The sequence below is a fragment of the Hemicordylus capensis genome, chromosome 2 (assembly GCF_027244095.1).
Source record: "Hemicordylus capensis ecotype Gifberg chromosome 2, rHemCap1.1.pri, whole genome shotgun sequence".
Lineage (NCBI taxonomy): Eukaryota > Metazoa > Chordata > Lepidosauria > Squamata > Cordylidae > Hemicordylus > Hemicordylus capensis.
In genome coordinates this window covers 375,296,152-375,312,381 of record NC_069658.1, presented here as the reverse complement: position 1 = coordinate 375,312,381, position 16,230 = coordinate 375,296,152, and the positions used below count along the sequence as shown (strand labels likewise).

Sequence of the window (16,230 nt, the reverse complement as noted above, 5' to 3'; positions counted from 1 at the left end):
CATAGTCACCAAGAAAACAATTGGTAACACACTACGCTGTGAAGGACTGAAATCTTGCAGTGCCCGCAAGGTCCCCCTGCTCAAGGCAGCACATGTACAGGCCTGTCTGCAGTTTGCCAATGCACATCTGAATGATCCAGAGGAGAACTGGGCGAAAGTGTTGTGGTCAGATGAGGCCAAAATCGAGCTCTTTGGAATCAACTCAACTCGCCGTGTGTGGAGGAGGAGGAATGCTGCCTATGAGCCCAAGAACACCATCCCCACCGTCAAACATGGAGGTGGACACATTATGCTTTGGGGGTGTTTTTCTGATAAGGGGACAGGACACCTTCACCGCATCGAAGGGACGATGGACGGGACCATGTACCGTCAGATCTTGGGTGAGCACCTCCTTCCCTCAGCCAGGGCATTGAGAATGGGTCGTGGATGGGTATTCCAGCATGACAATGACCCAAAACAAACAGCCAAGGCAACAAAGGAGTGGCTCAAGAAGAAGCACATGAAGGTCCTGGAGTGGCCCAGCCAGTTTCCAGACCTTAATCGCATAGAAAATCTGTGGAGGGAGCTGAAGGTTCGGGTTGCCAAACATCAGCCTCGAAACCTTTCTGACTTGGAGAGGATCTGCAAAGAGGAGTGGGACAACATCCCTCCTGGGTTGTGTGCAAACCTGGTGGCCAACTACAAGAAACGTCTGACCTCTGTGATTGCCAACAAGGGTTTTGCCACCAAGTACTAAGACATCTTTTGTGAAGGGATTGAATACTTATTTCCCTCACTACAATGCAAATCCATCGCTGACTTTTGGGCACTGGGCTTTTGAGGGTTTGTTTGTTGTTATTCTGTCTCTCACAACTACAATAAACCTACCATTCCAATTATAGCCTGGTCATTTCTGTGTCAGAGGGCAAACGGACAAAATCAGCAGGGGATCAAATACTTATTTCCCTCACTGTAAGCACAATGCTGTCCATGGCTTCTTCCTCCTCCCCACTTTCAGATGATGAAGTAAAGCACACAGCCCCACAGTAAGCGGCCCTTGGGTTGCCAGGGCTTGGGGTCAGGCAATCACAAGATGACCAATCTTCGCACAACCTGCAGCACTTATACTCACAATAGGATATCCTTGGCCTGGATGACAAGTAAGGTTTGCAGCCACACTCATCTGAAAAAGTATACTCTCCACATGAGCTATCACAGCAATGCTCGTCGCACCATGTATATCGCAGTCTGCTCTTCACCCATTTTTTCTTCTTCCTACAGTGCTTTTGTTTCACAGACACTTCTGTTTCAGAATCTGATGAACATGTTTCCCACTTTGGAGGCAGCAGCTGGAGGCTCTCCATCTTCAGTTTCCATGGGGGTTACAAGGTTGGTGTTACAGCGACTGCAATCACATTCTAGTTTACCATCCTCATCCATTTGCTCTGCTGCAAAGTTAGTTTCTGGAACCTCACCAGAAATAAGGTCAGCCATGTGGTGGGTTTTCATACCAGTAGGAGGGAAGGACAGACTCCACGGTTGCATAGGCCTAATCTTCATGGGTGCCTGTGGCAATGATGGGTCAGTGGGACGCAGTGGAGTCCTAGCATCAGCCATCGTCTCTGTACAGCTGTAAAATGGTTTCCCTCTAAACACACAGCCCCTAGTCCTGTTCATAGAGGGGTCACTTGACCCCATTTCAGCCAATAAAGTTACACAAAATGACCACCTGACCATTATCATGCCTGCGCACTCAGACCTTTCCGGGGTCTGAAACCTGTTCCTATTGGTCCAGGGTGGCTAGAGGGTGTTTGTAGAGGGGTCACATGTCCACCTTCAGGACATGTCTGGACATATTCTGGGGGTAGGAGTGGAAGGATCGGGGGGGCAAGCTTCTGGGGTGAGGGCGTACCCCTCCTTCTGACCCTTTCTGGCCATGCGGGGGTCTCCTTGGACCATTTCTGCTGACATATTTCCGCTGACGCATATATCTGGTGATGTATTTCCAGTGATGTCTGTGCATTTTGACAGTTGCAGGCCCTGCCCCCTGTGATGTCACTATGATGTCATCCTCCAGCCACGTGCATTTGTTTGTAAACAAAAACACATGGTTTTTGACAGCAGGTATGTATCTCTACTACTACTCTGTATGATGTGCCCTTAACTTGTGTGACTATTACAAGCAAGTGTTCATCTTTTGTATATGTTTCCTCGAGTGTTTTGTGTTTCCATTTGCTAGTGACCTACACAATGGGAAATTAAAGCACATTTGGTGAGGCAGAGTGGAGGAAGAAGGAGATGTGTTGCTTTAGCCTTTCCAGTCACTGATACATTCTGACCTAGCTTGGTTTAAATACTTCTATGTCAGGCCCGGATCTTTTCATGTTGAAGGGTCCGCATAGTCTTGAGCTCCAGTTCCTGCTCTGTGCTTAATACCATGATCACTATTTCCAGTTTCTTCCAGTTCCTGCTCTTTGGAAAGACAGTTGGGCTTGTGATCTTGGTTCTGTTCTGATTCTTCCCAGTAATAGTTACTGTATTTGAACTCTTCCTGACTACATCTTCAGCTGCTCCTGGCCTTGGTGCACTTGTTCTCTCTTGTGTCTGTGTTCTAGTGCTTGTGTTTATGATTGGACTGTTTCCAGAGCCTGGCTTGCAGCTAACTCTGCCTCAGCATTGACCCCCTATGCATTTCTCCCAGCATGCAACCCGACTCTGATCCCAGTCTTGCTGGGACTTGCATTTCAGCTGCCATGTTGTTGGCTGTCTGTGGCACAGCACTGATCTCTGTCAACCATTAATGCTGTTATGTGACGCAGGGTGAAACTGACATGCAGCGTGGCAGGATAGAACTCTTGACTCACACAGGAGGCCATTGTAGCAATACTGACAGATGCTGCACTGTGTGTCTTTCTAAGAGAGATTCAAAGAAGGTGAAGTTCTGCCTTCTCTTGCCTTCAGCTTCTGCTATGCCCACTTGCCCAGGTTTGGTTTTTAGAATGCTGAGGTGGAGCTGTTGTGGGACAGCAAGGTTGGGTGGCAGTGTGGAAAGAACTAGCAATTAATACTTAATAGAGTTAATTCACATGCTGTTTTGAATGTATTTTTAATAGTAATTTAAATGTTGGATTCAACTGCCTCTTTGATAAAATGCTGAGAAAGAAAACCTCTTTAACCTTACCTATGCCCTAATGAGAGCTCCGGCTATAAAGCGGTATATAAATGTAAGAGAGCTCCGGCTATAAAGCGGTATATAAATGTAAGTGCTATTGCTATTGCTATTGCTAATACTACAAGTGGCATCACAAATAGGATTTGGAGACCACAGCAGAGATGGTTGTTGTAAAGCACGTATCCTATGGAGAAAGAGTTGGGGACAGGCAGTTCTAGGGAAGAAAATGTGCATGGGCCCCAAGTTCTCCCACTCTCAGTGCCCTATTATTTTGGGGTACCATGGATGTCACATTTTTCAGGCAAACATTTCAAGGTGGGGATGTCTTCCTTTGATGAATTTGAGGGGGAAACACCAGCTCTGTTTCACCTGTATAGAATGTCTGAGAAACAGACATTCAGATGGAAGGAACTGAAATAAAAGAAATAAAACCATTTTGGCCTACTTGTACCTCTGTCATGACTTCTACCAGAACCAGAGGAAGATGTGGGAGTTCACTGGGGTTGAATCCTTGTCTGTTAGGGATTCCCAGTAGGTTGTGAGGAGATTGTGAGGAGCTCAAAAAGGATCTCTCCAAACTGGGGGAGTGGGCAACAAAATGGCAAATGCAGTTCAATGTTGGCAAGTGTAAAGTGATGCATATTGGGGCAAAAAAAACCCCAACTTCACATATACACTCCAGGGATCTGAGCTGCTGGTAACTGGCCAGGAGAGGGATCTTGGGGTTGTGGTGGACAGCTTGTTGAAAGTGTTAACTCAATGTGTAGCAGCTGTGAAAAAGGCCAATTCCATGCTGGAGATCATTAGGAAGGGGGTTGAAAATAAAAATGCTAATATTTTAATGCCCTTATACAAAACTATGGTGCAGCCACACTTGGGAGTACTGCATACAATTCCAGTTATCACATCTAAAGAAGGACATTATAGAACTGGGAAAGGTGCAGAAGAGGGCATCCAAGATGATCAGGGTCCTAGAGCAAGGTGTTGTAGCCTTCCTTATGAGGCAAAGCTACAACACCTGGGTTTTTTACTTTGGGGGGAAACATGACTGAGGGGAGACATGACAGAGGTCTATAAATCATGCATGGTTTGGAAAAAGTTGATAGAGTGAAATTTTTATCCCTCTTGCATAACACTAGAATCATGGGTCATCCCACATTTTTAATGTACGCTTCTACGGCGGCCAGAATTATATATGCACAGAAATGGAAGAGTAATGAACTGCCTTCAAAAGAGGATTGGCTGATAAAAATTTTGGAATATGCGGAGATGGCAAAACTCACAACACTGATAAGAGATCAAAATTTGGAAGGCTTCAAAGAAGATTGGAAACCATTCTTGTTGTATCTAAAGGATAATTTTCCTACTATGGACTTTACAGCAGGGTTTGAAATTTAGTAAAAAACTGCAGGTTGGGTAGATTAAATGTGTTTGTAAGGGTTTAAATTTATGTTTTGAATTATTATTATAGCAAGGGTAAATTCTATAGCCGATGATTCACGGAGAGAGGTGTGCGTGAAGTCCACTTTTGTGTATATTGTAATGAATGACAATATTATTATTGTTAAAATCAATAAAAATCGAATTTGAAAAGAATCATGGGTCATCCCATGAAACTGATTGCCAAGACATTTAGGACCAACAAAAAGAAGTACTTTTTTATACAACACATAATGAACTTAGGGAATTCTCTGCCACAAGATGTGGTGACAGCTAACAACTAGATGGCTTTAAGAGGGGTTTGGATAAATTCATAGAGGAGATGTCTAACAATGACTACTAGTCAGAGGGCTATAGGCCACCTCCAGCCTCAGAGCAGGATACCTCTGAATACCAGTTGCAGGGGAGTAACAGCAGGAGAGAGGGCATGCCCTCAACTCCTGCCTCTGGGCTTCCAGTAGCATCTGGTGGGCCACTGTGTGAAACAGGACTCTGGACTAGATGGGCCTTGGGCCTGATCCAGAAGGGCTGTTCTTATGTAGGTTTGCACCATCCACTTTAATTTGATGTAGGAAAAACCACTCTCCATATAAGGTTTCCCGGGGGGGGGGGGGGTTAGTGGCAAAACCCTCCAAAAACAATACAAAACTCCAAGCATTCCTAGGCCTTCAAAGGAATGTAACTAAGGCAGACCCCAAATGAAGAGTGGCACATTTCAGCAACAAGGATTTATTATTAGCTTTAAAGAAAAGTGTATGCAAAAAGAACAATTTTTTTTTTCATAAAACAGATTATGAGAGTGTTTTCATTAAATTAAGAAACTTTGATTACATTAATACGGAAAAGAACAAGTTGTTCTAGTAAGAACTAATCTGCCTATTTTCACTACAACTGGACTAAATTTGGTTCAAATTGAGGTCCACAAGTTAAATCACTTGTGCCTCAAATGTTCATGCATCCACCATCTTGGATCAGGGTGGATGACATCATTACAAACTGCACCATTGAGGTGTCCCTTCACTAAAACTGTACCAAATTTAGTTTAAATCGGTTAGAAGTTATCAGGTTAATACACTTGTGTCTCAAAAGTTCACATGTCTTCCATCTTGGATTGAGGTGGATGACATCATCACAAACTACACTATTGGGGCATCCCTATATGTCCATACAGCTGTTGCAATTTTGGTTCAAATGGGTTAGGCAGTTCACAAGTTAGCCCACTTGCGCCTCAAATGTTTATGTGTCTGACATCTTGAATTGGGCTGGATGACATCGTCACAAACTACGCCATTGACGTGTCCCTGTGTGTCACTCACTACAACTGTACCAAATTTGGTTCAGATCAGTTAGACAGTCCACACATTAGTGCACTTGTGCCTCAGATGTTTATGCATCTGCCATCTTGAATTGGGGTGGATGACATCATCACAAACACCACCATTGGGGCATCCCTACAGCTTAGGAAATTTGGTTCGAATTGTTCAGGTAATTCACAAGTTAGCCTATGCACACCTCAAATATTTATGCATTCACCATCTTGAATTAGGGTGGATGACATCATCACAAACTATGCCATTGAGGTGTCCCTGTGTGTCAGTCACTACAACTGTACTGTCATGCCCTTACCCTCGGATAGTGAAGGGGAGGAGGAAGTTGACAACCCTCCGGCAGAGCAAGAGGAGGAAAGTTCATTTGTCGGGCTGCAGGAAGAAGCTGAGGCAGCCCAAGTTGAGGCAGACAGACTGGAGGATCAGCAGTCAGATTTGGAGCTGCTAGAAGTACAAGCACTAACCCCCAAAGAACGAAGGCGTACCAAGTATCGGCAAGAGCATGATGCGCAGCTGCAGCCTTTGAGATGAAGTGAGCATTTCTGTAACAAGGCAGATAAATGCTGAATTTACAGCAGCTGGCTGAGGGAGGAGGGCAATCAGCCAAGCATTATAAATCTGTCAGCAGACCACAACCAAGTTGCTAGAAGCAATGTGTCATTCCTGGAGCGTTGCTGCAGCCCCAGCCTCTGACTCTGAGGGATTCCAGCTTCGTGTTGGCTTTGGAGTTTCTGGCTGTTCCTGACCAACCCTTGGTCCCTGCTTGTGACCGGACTGCTGTGCCCAGTCACTATTTCCTTCTGTGGAGGAGGCCTTGCACCTTGTTGGGCTCTGGACCTGTAGATATCTGGTGAGCAAACTAGGTTGTAGGGGAAGGCAGTTTGAATCTGATACTTCCAGTAAAGTGTTCTCTTGTTTTTTCTTTTCAGACCGGGAGGGACTCCAAAGAGCTGCCTGCGACCTTGCCCGAGACCTCAACGAAGATGTCGGACAGATGGACTGGAGAGGACACCAAGGAACTTCCAGCGGCCTTGACAGAGACCTTGACTTGGACGCTGGACGGACAGGCTCCTGACATGTACCTAATTTGGTTCAGATCAATTAGACCACAAGTTAGACCACTTGCGCCTCAAATGTTCATGTGTCTTCCATCTTAAATAGGGGTTAATTACATCATCACAAACTACAGCACTGTGGTGTCCCCTTGTGTCCCTACAGCTGTAGCAAATTTGTTCAGATCAGTTAAGCAGTTCATAAGTTAGTCCACTTGCACTTCAGAAGTTTACGCATCTGCCATCTTGGATCAGGGTGGATGACATCATCACAAACTATGCCATTGAGGTGTCTCTATGTGTCACTCACTTCAACTGTACCTAATTTGGTTCAAATCAGTTAGACAGTCCACAAGTTAGCCCTCTTGCAACTCAAACATTCATGCGTCCCCACCTTGGATTGCAGTACATGACAGAATCACAAACTATGCCATTGAGGTTTCCCCATGTGCCCCAACAGCTGTAGCAAATTTGGGTCAAATCGGTTAGGCGGTTCACAGGTTAGCCCACTTGGGCCTCAAAAGTTTACTCGTCTGCCATCTTGGATTGGGGTGGATGATAACATAATCACAAACTACGCTGTTGAAGTGTCCCTACGACTGTACCCGTTTTAGTCCATATTGGTCCAGGCATTGCAAAGTTGATGTGGGGGTGGGGAGTGGGACACACACAGAGACACACGGAATGCTTGCCAAGTGATCTCATAAGCCTACTGGAAAGTAGGCTAAAAATAACTTTCCTCATGCTTCTAAGTGTACTGGTCCTTATTACGCACAGGCTGAAGCCTTCCCTTGTCCAAGCATCTCAGCCCACTACTTCCGCAGGGCCCTCCTGGGACAGCTAACGAACAAGCCAATGTTTCTGCTGGTGGCTGAGACAGAAATCCCTGCCCAGCCCTCTGGACTGGTTCCTTTGATTTGAACTTCCTGGGAGTTTTCCCCCACCCTCCCCGCAGTTGTTCTAAGTTAGGCCTAGTCCTCCCTCCAGTCCTTACTATCACTACAACATCAAACTACACTTCCCACATCCAGAACCTCACCCGTGCCAAACATTATGAAAATCACCAGTGTTTACTTGGAATGCTATTGTTCATGTACCAGTCTTATAACCTTACCAATTAACAACATAATGACCTGTGTGAATATCTAGGCAATTAGGAATTTAGCATTCAATTGAATCAAGATAATAGGGAATTGGTATGAGTAGCTATAAAGAAAAGAAATGCACAGTGATTATAGACATCACTGTGAATTAGGTTTTAACTTAAATGTTTGACATTGGCACACTGCTTCATTTAGCAGTACAATTTTTGCTGTATCTAGGGACAGCCAGAAGCTGGTGTCTAAGTAGGCTCACTGCACATAACTATTTACATTCATACCTTGTTTAGCAGCTTATTTGTATAGCTGTATACAGTATGTAAAGAGTTACCTTATTATTTACCCATTTTCACTCTTGTTTAATATGATATTTTAAGTGAACTCTGATCTTATCCTTTTTAAAAGTCATAGTTAAATTATGCTCACTTTGACTGTACATGAACAGTGCCAAATAAGCACTCAGGAGGTGCAAAGTAATGATCATGTGGTTTACTGTATTTCTGAAATCTTCACACACATTCTTTGGGGTTGTTCACTCGACTGGGTGGGCGGGGCAGCGGGTGTGTGTGGGAAGGCTTGTAAAACTTACCTTTCCACCAGACCACTGATTCCATGTTCCTGGGAGCATGGAACGTGCTCCCAGCTGATCTGTGCTGTGTGCCTGCGGTGCAGAGCTCCAGAAGTTGGGATGATGCGGCCCAGCCTCCAGAGATCCCACAATACACCATGTGACACACACGATGAATTGGGAGATTCACCCAGGAGATGGACACACTAAGCACCCATCTCTGTGTCCGCTGGAGCTAAACATAGCCTCAGCAAACACACAATCTGGTAGCCTGGGAGTTCCGTTAACCTTGGCTAACAGCCGGGCTACAAAGCACGACTAGGCGGCACTACTACCTCGCTGGGATCGGCCCTGATCCAGGTGATTCTCACATGCAGCCTAACCCAGGCTGGGCTTTCCTAGCCTGGGTTAGGTTGCACATGAGAAGAGCCCCACTGTTTTTTTTCCTATTAAAAACAGTGAAGTCAGGCGCTGCCTAATGTTTGGGGGCAAAAAATATATATTATCTATCTATCTATCTATCTATCTATCTATCTATCTATCTATCTATCTATCAAATTTGTGCACCACCCCAAACTTTCGTCTCTGAGCAGTTAACAATAGTATAAAAACAGTTTTTTAAAATACAAAAAAATTAAAACAATTTAACAATTTTAAAAATAAACCAGAGAGTAAAATCCCAAAAATTTAGGAAGCTGAGAAAGCGTGGGCGGAAAGATGGGTTTTCAGGGTTTTTTAAAAAATTGCCAGAGATGGGGAGGATCGTCTCTCAGCAGGTAGCACATTACAAAATCTTGGGGCAGCGACCAAGAAGGCCCATCTCTGTGTAGCCACCAAATGAGTTGGCGGTAACCGAAGACGGACCTCCTCAGATGACCTCAATGGGCGGCGAGGCTCGTAGTGAAGAAGACGCTCTCTTAAATACCCAGGTCCTAAGCCATTTAGGGCTTTATAAGTTATAACTAGCACTTTGTATTTTGTCCGGAAACCTATTGGTAGCCAGTGTAGCTCCATCAGTAAAGGAGTATCATGGTATCTCCGAGATGACCCAGAGACTAGGACTGAGTTCAAATTGCTTTTCAGCCATGATACTTGCTGGGTGACTCTGAGCCACTCACTTCTCTCTCAGCCTAACCTACTTCACATGGTTGTTGTAAGGAGAAACTTAAGTATACAGTACACCACTCTGGGCTCCTTTGAGGAAGAGCGGGATATAAAATGTAAAATAATAATAAACAATAATAACCTGGCTGCTGCATTCTGAACCAACTGAAGTTTCTGGACTATGTACAAAGACAGCCCCACGTAGAGCTCATTACAGTAGTTAAGTCTGGAGGTTACCAACAGATGTACCATTGTTTTGAGATCATTGATCTCAGGAAACGGGCACAGCTGGCATATCAGCCAGAGCTGATAGAAAGCACCCCTTGCCACTGCCTCAACCTGAGAAACCAGGGAGGGGTGGGAATCCAGAAGTATTCCCAGACTGCAAACCTGTTCCTTTTGGGGAAGTGTGACCCCGTCTAGAACAGGCAGATCAAAATCGTCTCTAGAGTTCTGATCCCGCACAATAAGTACCTCCGTCTTATCTGGATTCAGTTTCAGTTTATTCTCCCTCATCCAGCCCATTACTGCTTCCAGGCAGACATTTAGGGAGGATATGTCGGCTCTTGAAGAAGTTGACATGGAGAAGTAGATCTGGGTATCATCAGCGTACTGGTAACACCCAGCTCCAAATCCCCTGATGATCTCTCCCAGCGGTTTCATGTAGATGTTAAAAAGCGTTGGAGAAAGTGCAGAGCCTTGAGGGACACCATACTTAAGCTCAGATTTTGAAGAGCAACAGTCTCCAATCAACACCATCTAGAATCTGTCAGAGAGGTAGGAGCAGAACCACTGTAACACAGTGCCTCCCAACCCCCTCAGACGTTCCAGAAGGATACTATGGTCGATAGTATTGAAAGCCGCCAGGAGATCCAAAGTGACCAACAGAGTCATACTTCCTCTGTCAAGTCCCAATTGGAGATCATCCATCAGGCCGATCAAGGCAGTCTCTACCCCTTAGCCCGCTCAAAAACCAGTTTGAAATGGGTCTAGATAATCAGTTTCCTCCAAGACCGCCTGGAGCTGAGAGGCCACCACCCTCTCAATTACCTTGCCCAGCTATGGGAGGTTGGAAGCAGGCCTATAATTGCTCAACTCTGAGGGATCTAATGCAGGCTTCTTTAAAAGATGTCTAATGATTGCCACCTTAAGACAAGGAGGCATCCTGCCCTCCCTCAGAGAAGCATTTATGGTTTCTACCAGGCTGTCTAAAACAACCTCCCCACAATATTTTCCCCTGATTGTGGAATGAGACAGTCTGGGAAGTGGTAGAGCCAGGGGTGCCATAAGGCATGGAACTGGGGGCCCAGGTCCATCCATGTGCCCACTCTCCTAGAGGGCCCATGATGTTCCTCAAGATAAAAGAGGTTACCTTTTGTGTTTCTGGAATGGCATTGCCTAGAGTCCTGAAATTTGTCACAGACATAGGGCATATTATCAGGACTCTGTGTGTTGATTTTGAAGCAGATTTTCAATCTGTTACTTTTTAATGATTTTTTGAATTTAAAGAACTTCCTCCAAAAGTCCTCTGTCTTGTTTCTGTTGGAGCTAGGACCCTGGCAGCATCAGCTCTCAGCTGCAATGTCTCATAGTGACCGGGGGGGGGGGGGTAGGGTCATGGATAAAAGTGCTGGACTCCTCCCCTCTTTGTTCTTCCAGTGTTAGTCTCCATTTTGTCTCTCCAGAGAAGGCTGTTTGTTTTGGTCTCTCTCTTCAGTCATGAGCTACAGCTAAGATTAAGCTACAGGCATTTACACATTTGTTTTTAACCTTTTCTTTAAATAAATCCTTGTAGTTCTTCAATATTAAAGAACTGTCTCAAAACCTCTTGCTTTGCTGCTTTCTCACCCAACTGGTTCTGCTCTGCTATTTGGAGACTGAACTGTCATTCTTCCCCTACAGTTTCATGGCAGAAAATTACAAAATCTTCTGGAACTGAAGTCTCTCCTTGGACCATCATTCTACCCTATGTGGAGGAATTTGCACATTACCTTCATAAAAATGGTAAATATCACTCCCATTTGCATCCCTTTATATTTCAGAATGGCTTGTCCTAGAGTTCTGAAATTCGGCACAGATGTAGGACAGGTTAGCAGGCCTCTGTGTGTTCATTTTGAAGTGGATCACTTAATCAATTGATTTTTATTTTTAATTTTAATTTTAAAAAACTTCAAAGAAGTCCTATAAGTGGTTTATTCCATGGCCAAAAATTACAAAGACTTCTGAAACTGAAGCTCCCTCTTTGACAATCATTTTACCCCCATGTGAAGGATTATTCCTTTTGCCTTCATAAAAACGTGCCAAACCCAAACATGCCCCCCACTTTGCCTAACCCTTACATTTCCAGAATGGCTGGTCTTAGAGTTCTGAAACACATGCAGCTCAAGATGTTTTTATTTCAAGGAAATCAGGCAGTCTTGTGATTTTTAATGAATTTTTCCTTACTGCAGTAAAGCTGCCAGAAAGAGTTATCTCTATCCATAGAGTAGTTCACACCTACTGAAAGTGGAACTAACTGTTATATCTGAATAAAGAAGCCACTTTTTTTAAAAAAAAGTGCTGTGCTCAAGTTGGTTTGTGATCCAAAAGTTCTGAATGATAACTGTGAAGCAAGGAGCATGTGTTGTGGTTTTAATTCCCACCCCACCTCGTTATGAATGCACTATATGTCCAAGGGTTGCTGCCCATTTGACGAAATCATCAGAGGGGTCTCTGCTCTGGGTGCTGACAATGAGGGAGTCTCGGTTGCCATGCACGTAGGACAGGGCCTTCTCTGTTGCTGCCCACAGATTTTGGAATACTCTCCCAGTGGCCATTCGCTCCTCGGACTCCATCACAGTTTTTAGAAAGCTTGTTAAATCTTGGCTCTTTATACAGGCCTTTACATGATTGTTTCTATTGCTGTTTCTGTGTATTTTACCCGCGTATAGTTTTTTATGTCTGTATTTTATATATTTTAAATCAGATTTGTTTCATATTTTTAGCTTGATATCTTTAATTGTCCATTTTTATTGTATGTTTTTAACTTTTGTGAACCACCTTGGGATTGTTTTTTAATGGAAGATGGTACATACATTTAACAATAAAAATAATTTTAAAAGTTGGTTTTTTGTTTGAACTGGAGCAAGGGGCACATGTTGTGTCCATGTTAGTTTGTGAATGGTCAAGAAGCTGTGTGAATCCATTAGGGCTTACATAGGGGTTTGGGGGGGAGGGGGGCAAATGCACTCAGGCCCAGATCTGTGAGTTTGTGGAGAAATGTATATATATGGAAAGAGGATGCTTATTTTTCAGGGGGCCCCAATAAGCTCATTAGGTCCAGGGTCCAAAATTACCTAGCTGCATCCCTGGGTATAGCAATCCCGTCTCTGGTAATAGTCACAACCAGATGCTGGTGAGCAGTAAGGGTGTAAACTGCTTTTCAAATATAATGTTGTTTTTGCTTCCTCCTCATTATAACCCAAATTCCTAGAGTTTTTACTAGTTATCATCATGTTTTTGTCTCCTCAAATGGAAACTGGAGTGAAAAAAAATCACAGAAAAGTAATCATGGCCTTCCTGTCACATTCCAGAATTTTATCTTCATAAAGCCAGTACAAATGTTCAGACTTCTATGCAGAGTGGTGCACAGGACCAGGACTCGGGATTTCAGCCACCCATAAGTATTGAGAAGAACTCCAGGAAGAGCTGTTGTAGCCCAAAAAAAGCTGCTAGTGAGAATTGCCAGGATTGTTCCTTATCCCAGCGCTTTTTGACCAGGTAGCCCAGGTTTTGTACCTGGGCTAAAAGTGAGGTAGGAGGATGCACACATGCCCTCCTACCCCACTCCCTGGTCCTGTGGATAACCATGCTGCCAGCAGCCATTTTGTCCATAGAGGCATTTCTACAATGCACTGCACAAGCAGTGCAATGCACTGTGGGATTCCAAGAGGCCGGGCATCTTTCCCCAGCCTATCTGTTGCTGCACCACTCACTGCAGTGATAATAATCTGGGGCATAGTGTGGCGTGTGCAGCATGGTGAGCAGGGCAGCATTGGAAGTCATGTGGAGGAAGGTAGGACCAATCCTGCCTTCCCCGCAGCACTCCACAGTCACAGGTAATGAGGTAATGTGAACAACCTCTCTGCCTTGCCTACGTTTGTGCTCATATGGATGGATATAAAATTATTCTCATGTTACTGTCTTTGAACACATCTATAGAAGTGGTAAGCAACTGCATAACTTAAGACAGCAGGAAAAGTCTGTTTCAAGAGGTAGCAATATTCCCCTTTTCAATTATCTTTTATTTCCCCTGTCACATTTAAATTATCCTGACTAAAACAATTTTTCAGTTTCAAGAGAGATCTGATCCAAGAGCAGCCTTTCCCCCCACTTTAGTTTAAAGACCACATGCTTTTTCTTCTAGCAAACTGTTTCTTTAGCTCTGGTCCTTAGCATAAAGTAACAAGGGGACTATAGCAGATTGTGGGTAGTGAAAAATTCCATTCCTGACTCAGGTAACTGGATAATCGCACTGACCAGTCTAAACCAGTTCTGCAGCACGAGGGAAGACTCTAGTGCTGAGTCATCCCTTTCCTCTGCTTGAGAAGCAGACTGGCTGGCTTAAAAATATTTAACTTTCCAAAACCCAGAAAGAAAATAAGAAAAAATTCTGGTCGGGTAAATCTCCCTGCCACCAAACCACTTCTATCAAAAGTCTTTCCCAATGGGGTTTGAGGTGACTAGCAATCCCCATTTCACTTTGCTTCCCCTTGCCAGTAGGCCAGAATAAAACCTCTCTCTCTTATGCATCTGCCTGCACATGGAATTAATTCTTATTTTGGCCAAGCTATCTTTGAGACGTGTTCTGCACCAGATAAATCCCCCTTATCTCCCCCTCCACTGGGTTAATAGCCAACCCACCAAGTCTTATAAAAAGAACAGAGGAAAAAACTTTTATTTAATTACTACAGACTGCTTCTGTCTGAGGCTTTTGGCTTTTTAGAAACACTTCAAAAATAATTAGTTGGTTACCAGAATACTCCAAAACTGCCTCAATGGTGTTGGGGAGGGACACTTTAAAATTTAGTTACTTAGTTGCAAATAACAGATATTTAGGAAATGCAAAGCACACACACAAATCAAAATAAATTTCCTGACTACAATCTGACTACACACACTGTTCCCTAAGGGGTGGGTTTGTGAAGCTATGAAGTCCTGGCTTCCCCTTTCCTTGACTCACCAAACTACTGATGAGAATCAAGCCTCCTGCAGATGTCCCACCCTGAGAGATTATCCTGCAGCCTCCAGCCATGAGGCATCCAACCCCAAGTTAGTCTGCACTCTCTGCCATAACTTCCTTTCTTGTTCCCAGAATTCCCTGCTGCAGCTCTCATGTCCCACCCACTTGTTGGACTGATTGGTCGAACACTGGAGTCACCAGCCTGTCAGTCAAGACAGGGGTTCACTTCCTGTAAACTCTTTAGGGGAGACTGGTCACTACAGGAGAAGAGGTGTTTCTGTTGTCTGAGCAGTGAGGCAAATAAAATGATAAAGAAAACAACACCTTGACATTTGCAGATTTAAAGAAGAAAATATTCTCCACTGTAAGGCTGTGCTTTATTAAAACAGGATCTGAATTAGGTCTTTGGGAAGAGCCAGAATCAAATCCTTGGCAAGTGGTGCAGAATCAAAGGGAACACTTGTCTCAGAAAGAGACAACCCATCTTCTGAGGTGTTAAGGCAGGGCTTTGCTCAAAATCCACCATTAAATAAGGAAAGGCTAGCTGGAGAGAGTCCTGTTAGACTGATATTGCAGAGATTGCATTAAAAAAAAAAAGATGAAGCTAGCATGTGATTTTGTCTCCACTGTTTTGACCCTTTCTTTCAGAATACCAATCAACTAGAGAAAGGATACTTTAAAAGCTGTTATTTACCCAAAAGTTGCCTGTTTCACTGTTCTGTGATTATCTTGGTAGGGTTGCTAGTTCGTAGGGTTTCTTGGAAGGTCCAGGTTGGGCTCTCACATCTGGCCCATGAATTGCTGGCAAGTAGGAAAGCTACTAAAGACAATGCATTTGGTTAGAGATTTTAGTGATGGGAAGTCCTTCTTTGCCTTCCCTCCTTCTGCAGCCAGATATGCCTAATGTGGTTCAGGACCTTGCCTGGAATTCAGAAATTGTTGATGGAAGGAGACTTTTTAACCAGAGCAAGAACTTGATTGAGCCCATGATGAAGTCACCTTCAGTGTTAGAACAACTCTAGTGGTTCTGGCACCTATAACAGAGGGGAGTTTTGGGAGTGCTATGACCTAGGGATGTGCATAAAACCGGTTCTCCCGGTTCGGTTCGGGTCCGAACCGGGTCCGGACCGGACCGGGGTGGTTCGGTTTTGGTTTTGCCAGACCACCCCCCCGGTCCGGTTCGGATCCGAACCGGTTCGGATCTGAACCGAACCGGTTCGGATCACAAAAAGTGTCTGGTTTTGAAGGGGACATTGTGTTCTACCT

General features: G+C 44.3%; 1 long non-coding RNA gene across 1 annotated transcript; it reads right to left on the bottom strand.

The window, feature by feature from the left end:
* Positions 1 to 5,304: 5,304 nt before the first annotated feature.
* On the bottom strand, positions 5,305 to 16,075 carry LOC128346144 (uncharacterized). The gene is made up of 2 exons (XR_008316804.1): positions 15,659 to 16,075; positions 5,305 to 7,001 (listed from the first exon to the last, which is right to left on the bottom strand). It is a non-coding gene; the product is annotated as an uncharacterized LOC128346144 (long non-coding RNA).
* Between the last annotated feature and the right edge of the window lie 155 nt (positions 16,076 to 16,230).